Raw genomic sequence first — 5,659 nt, 5'->3', positions numbered from 1 at the left:
GCCCCAAGGGAGGCCGAATACCCCTTGGGCTCCTGCCCTGGCCGTGCCTCCCTTACCATATTTTCCCAAGGGGGAAAGGAAGGGGAGGCTGAATGCCCCTCCTTCCTTTTCTCCCCTTGGTCGACTGCCATAGGAGGGGCGCGCCAGCCCCATGTGGACTGGTGTGCTCGTCTTACTTGGCCCATATGGCCCCTATACCTCTCTACGGTTTTCGGAACCCCTTTCGGTGACCCGATGACTACCCTGTACCTCCCAAAACTTTTTCGGTGTCCAAATAGCATCAGCCTATATATCTATCTTTACCTCCGGACCATTCTGGAGCTCCTCGTCATGTCCATGATCTCAACCGGGACTCCGAACAACATTCAGTCACCAAATCATATAACTTATATAATACTATATCGTCAACAAACGTTAAGCATGCGGACCCTATGGGTTCAAGAACTATGTAGACATGACCGAGACACCTCTCCGGTCAATAACCAATAGCAGAACCTTGATGCCCATATTGGTTCCTACATATTCTACGAAGATCTTTATCGGTCGAATCTTATGACAAGATACGTAATTCCCTTTGTCTATCGGTATGTTACTTGCTCGAGATTCGATTCTCGGTATATTCATACCTAGTTCAATCTCGTTATCGGCAAGTCTCTTTACTCATTCCGTAATACACCATCTCGTAACTAACTCCTTAGTCACTTTGCTTGCAAGCTTCTTGTGATGTGTATTACCGAGAGGGCCCAGAGATACCTCTCCGATACTCGGAGCGACAAATCCTAATCTCGATCCATCCAACTCAACAGACACCTTCGGAGATACCTGTAGAGCATCTTTATGATCACCCAGTTATGTTGTGACATTTGATAGCACACAAGGTATTCCTTCGGTATCCAGGAGTTGCATGTTCTCATAGCCGAAGGAATATGTATTTGACATTAAGAAAGCAATAGCAATAAACTGAACAATCATATGTGAAGCTAACGGATGGGTATTGTCCATCACATGATTCTCCTAATGATGCGATCCCGTTACCAAGTGACAACACATGTCTATGGTTAGGAAACCTTAACCATCTTTGATCAACGAGCTAGTCTAGTAGAGGCTCACTAGGGACACGGTATATGTTTATGTATGCACACATGTATCTAAGTTTCCAACCAATACAATTCTAGCATGAATAATAAACCTTTATCATGAATAAGGAAATATAATAATAACAACTTTATTATTGCCTCTAGGGCATATTTCCATCACTATACGACACTCTAGGCACGATCTCCGGGAGCTCCTAAAGGGGCCTTCTGGCTTGTTGCTCCGATGTGAGTAGACGGCATTGAGAGAACTACTTTTGAAGATGCCTCGACTGATTTCCATTGAGCTAGTGGTGTTGACACTGGTGGTGGCACTGTGGCAGTGGCGCAGGTGCAGAGTGTGTAGTCCTTGTGTCTGCAACTGGCACATCTGATGACCTTTGTGCCATAGGCACTGTCTGGAATCTGTGAGTGGTTGATCTGTCATCTCCACTCTCAGCATTGTCTCCCAGCTTCTCAACAATATATTGGATCTCTGTGACCTTGACATCAAGATTATACATTTTGTCATGAACTATCCGCTCTAGGCTCTCCTGATTCTTGGCTAAGTTAGTCAGACTTCACTCAATCCTCAGAGTTGCTTCTAGCACATATGCTAGTTGGTCTTGCTTTTACCTGAGATTCACTATTGATGCATTTGGTTCACTTGCTGCCTTTGTTGCTTTAGCTGCTTTTGCTTTCTCAGCCTTCTCTTGAGCCTCAAGTGAAGTTGTATGTGAAGCATCCATCACCACTTCTTGCGAGAGGTTACGGTGGTGGCTGGCTGTTTAGTGGTATCACCCAAGAGGGGGTGGTAGCTCTGGACTTGTCCTGATAGCCGTCACTTCTTTTAATAATGCGCTAACAGGTTTGGGTATTTGATCTGAGTTGGCCACTGGCCTATATGCACTAACCACCATGTGGGAACATATATGGGCACTCGGCGTCGTGGTATCAGCTGAAAGCTCTGTCAGTCGTCCAATTCAACATTGTGGCCAATCGGGCCAGTGACATCCAGGATGAGGTGGTGCTCGTCTTGGCTCATCGCATAACGACCCGGAGTGCAAAGGGCGATGGGCCCAAGACCCCGGAGTGCTTTGGATGTAGACCGTCGGGGGCCTCTCTATGGAGCCTAGGTAGGACTATGACGTGTTGATCTTCCAAGGTTGGGCATGACCTAGGAAAGTGTGTCTAGCTAGAGTAATCAAGTGTGTTGGATAATGTGGTGCATCCCTGCAGGGAAGTTTATCTATTCGAATAGTCGTGTCCACGATAATCGATGTTCGCAGTTGTATCCTGATCTATTAAAACTAGAAATGGATACTTGAGACATGAGATGGATATGTTGGCTCCGGGATTGCTTTCTCGCGGGGAGTCAAGAAAGGAACTCTGGGTGTTAATACTACAACATGTTTGTTAATTATAAAATGCTATTCTATACTCTTCTGAATGCTGCAAGATGCTTGATACGTCTCCAACGTATCTATAGTTTTTTATTGTTCCATGCTATTATATTATCCATCCTGGATGTTTTATATGCATTTATATGTTATTTTATATTATTTTTGGTACTAACATATTAACCTAGAGCCTGGTGCCAGTTTTATGTTTTTCCTTGTTTTTGAGTTTTACAGAAAAGGAATACCAAACGGAGTCCAAACGAGTTGAAACTTTACAATGATTTTTTATGGACCAAAAGAAGCCCAAGGAGTATCAGAGATGGACCAGAGGAGCCACAAGGCATCCACAAGGGTGGAGAGCGTGCCCCCCAGGGTGCACCACCTACCTTGTCATCGCCTCGTGGACCCCCTGACTTGTTCCCAATGCCAAAAATTCCTATGAAATATAGAAACCCCTAGAAATAAACCTAGATCAGGAGTTCCACCGCCCCAAGCCTCTGTAGCCACGAAAAACCAATCGGGAGCCCGTTTCAACACCCTGCCGGAGGGGAAAACCATCACAAGTGGCCATATTCATCATCCCGGTTGTTTCCATGATGAGGAGGGAGTAGTTCACCCTCGGGGCTAAGGGTATGTACCAGTAGCTATGTGTTTGATCTCTCTCTGTCTCTCTCTCTCATTCTTGATTTGGCACGATCTTGATGTACCACGAGCTTTGTTATTATAGTTGAATCATATGGTGTTTTTCCCCTCTATCTTCTTGTAATGAATTGAGTTTTACCTTTGAGGTTTCACTATTATCGGATTGAATACTATTATGGATTTGAGAACACTTGATGTATGTCTTGTGTGGGATACCCGTGGTGATAATGGAGTATTCTATTGATTCAGTTGATGTATGTTTTGGCACTCAACTCGCAGATTCCCGAGGTGACATTGGGGTAATCTATGCATAAGGGTTGATGCACGTTTACGTCCTTGTTTCTCCAGTAGGAATCTTGGGGCACTCTTCGAGGTTCTTTGTGTTGGATTGAAAATTATGAACCTGAAGTTGTTTGATGCATATTGTATAATTGACCCACGGATACTTGTGGTGACATTGGATCATTTAGGTGACATTAGGGTTGATTGATGTGTGTCTTATGGTGTTATTTTACTACGAACTCTAGGGCTGTTTGTGACACTTATAGGAATAGCTCAATGGATTGATCGGAAAGAATAACTTTGAGGTTGTTTCATACCCTACAAGCAATTTCATCTTATGTTTTCCGCAATAGGAACTTTGGAGTGACATTTGTCACACGTTGAGGGATTGCCATAAGATTTAATTATGTTATTATTGTTGAGAAAACTTGCACTAGTGAAATTATGAACCCTAGGCCTTGTTTCCAAGCATTGCAATACCGTTTTCGCTCACTTTTGTTACTTATTACCTTGCTGTTTTTATATTTTCAGATTACAAAAACCTATATCTACCATCCATATTGCACTTGTATCACCATCTCTTCGCCGAACTAGTGCACCTATACAATTTACCATTGTATTGGGTGTGTTGGGGACATAAGAGACTCTTTGTTATTTGGTTGCAAGATTGTTAGACAGAGACCATCTTCATCCTACGGCTCCCATAGATTGATAAACCTTAGGTCATCCACTTGAGGGAAATTTGCTACTGTCCTACAAAATTCTGTGATTGGAGGCCCAACACGAGTCTACAATAAGAAGGTTGCGTAGTAGACATCAAGCTCTTTTCTGGCGTCGTTTCCAGGGAGGTTAGTGCTTGAAGGTATATCTTTAGATCTTGCAATTGATTCTTTTAGTTTCTTGTTTTATCACTAGTTTAGTGTATAAAAGAAAACCACAAAAAAATGGAATTGAGGTTACCTCATATGCTTCATCTTTTTAATGTCTTTCATGAAAATGATGGAAAGGAAAATTGTGCTCAAGTGTTAGAAGAAGAGGTCCATAAAATGTTTGGCACAAAATCTTTGAACGGTGAGCATGATTGCAATGTTGTTAATTTTAAGTCTTTGAATATCCATGATGCTAATGATATGCAAAGCTACAAGCTTGGGGATGCTATTGTCGGCGTTCTGGGAACGGGGGTCCCCAGACTTGCCTGCCTGCGGCCCACGGCATGGCTCTGCAAGCGGCCCCGTACGGGGGTCACCAACAAGCATTCAAGACCCTCGCGAGGGGCCAAGCCTCGCGAGGCGGACGACACAAGACCTCCTCAGGAGCGGCCTCACCAAGCTGGCTCGCGAGGGGCGGACAGATCAAGGCAAGGCAAATCTCGCGAGGTTCCAATGACATGAGCCATGACGATCGAGACCAGGCGGGTGCCAGGCGGGCGCCAGCGCATAGTGTCCTTGTTTCCTCTTTGGTGTTAAGGAGGCAAGCGCAGATGAAGAGTACCGAGGCATCAAGCAAAGGTTTCCATATTAGTGCAACGAGACCAAGACTAGCAGGACGGCAGGACGAAGATCATCATGGAGCCCAAGACGGCATCACCTATAGAGCCTTTGGCAGGCGAAGACTGCTTTTGTCAGGATAACTTGTACTAGCTGTCCCCTTTCAAATTGGCCGTTGTTGGCTCCCTTCCCGCTCAATATTTGGGAAGAGGACCAGGGCCTCTATAAATAGGACTAGCCACCACCATAGCTAGGGGATCGACCTCATCTTGGATCGGAGCCATTCCATCCTTAGCCTCACACCGACCGAGCACAAGAACACCTCACCTCAGGAGGATGTTCTTCCCCTTGTAATGTTCATCATCAGCCCAAGAGGCAATCCACCACACCACACTGGAGTAGGGTATTACACCACAATGGTGGTCCGAACCAGTATAAATCTTGTGTCCCTTGTGTTGCGAGTTCGTCGAGTTAGCCTTAGAGATCGTGGCGAGGTTGAGGGCGTGAGTTGGTAGGGGGAGATCTTCGCGTGCACCCCAGTGTTCGAACCTTAAGGGTTTTGCCGAACCCAAAATCGGACATTTGGCGCGCCAGGTAGGGGTGCGGCGAAGCTTTCCTTCCGTCGCTCCGTGTTCCACCGCTTCGTCGCAACCATGTCGGACGCTCGTCGCGCCCGAGCTGAGCGCCGGGCCGCCCTCGCCACCTGCGTCGCCCAGACGGTTCCTGTCGGTGGGCCTCCCCGTCGTTCTCCGTCACCCGCCGCCAATGCCACCAC

This window comes from Triticum dicoccoides, chromosome 6A, assembly GCF_002162155.2.
Source record: "Triticum dicoccoides isolate Atlit2015 ecotype Zavitan chromosome 6A, WEW_v2.0, whole genome shotgun sequence".
Lineage (NCBI taxonomy): Eukaryota > Viridiplantae > Streptophyta > Magnoliopsida > Poales > Poaceae > Triticum > Triticum dicoccoides.
The sequence above is the reverse complement of the archived record's forward strand: the minus strand, read 5'-3'. Positions refer to the sequence as shown.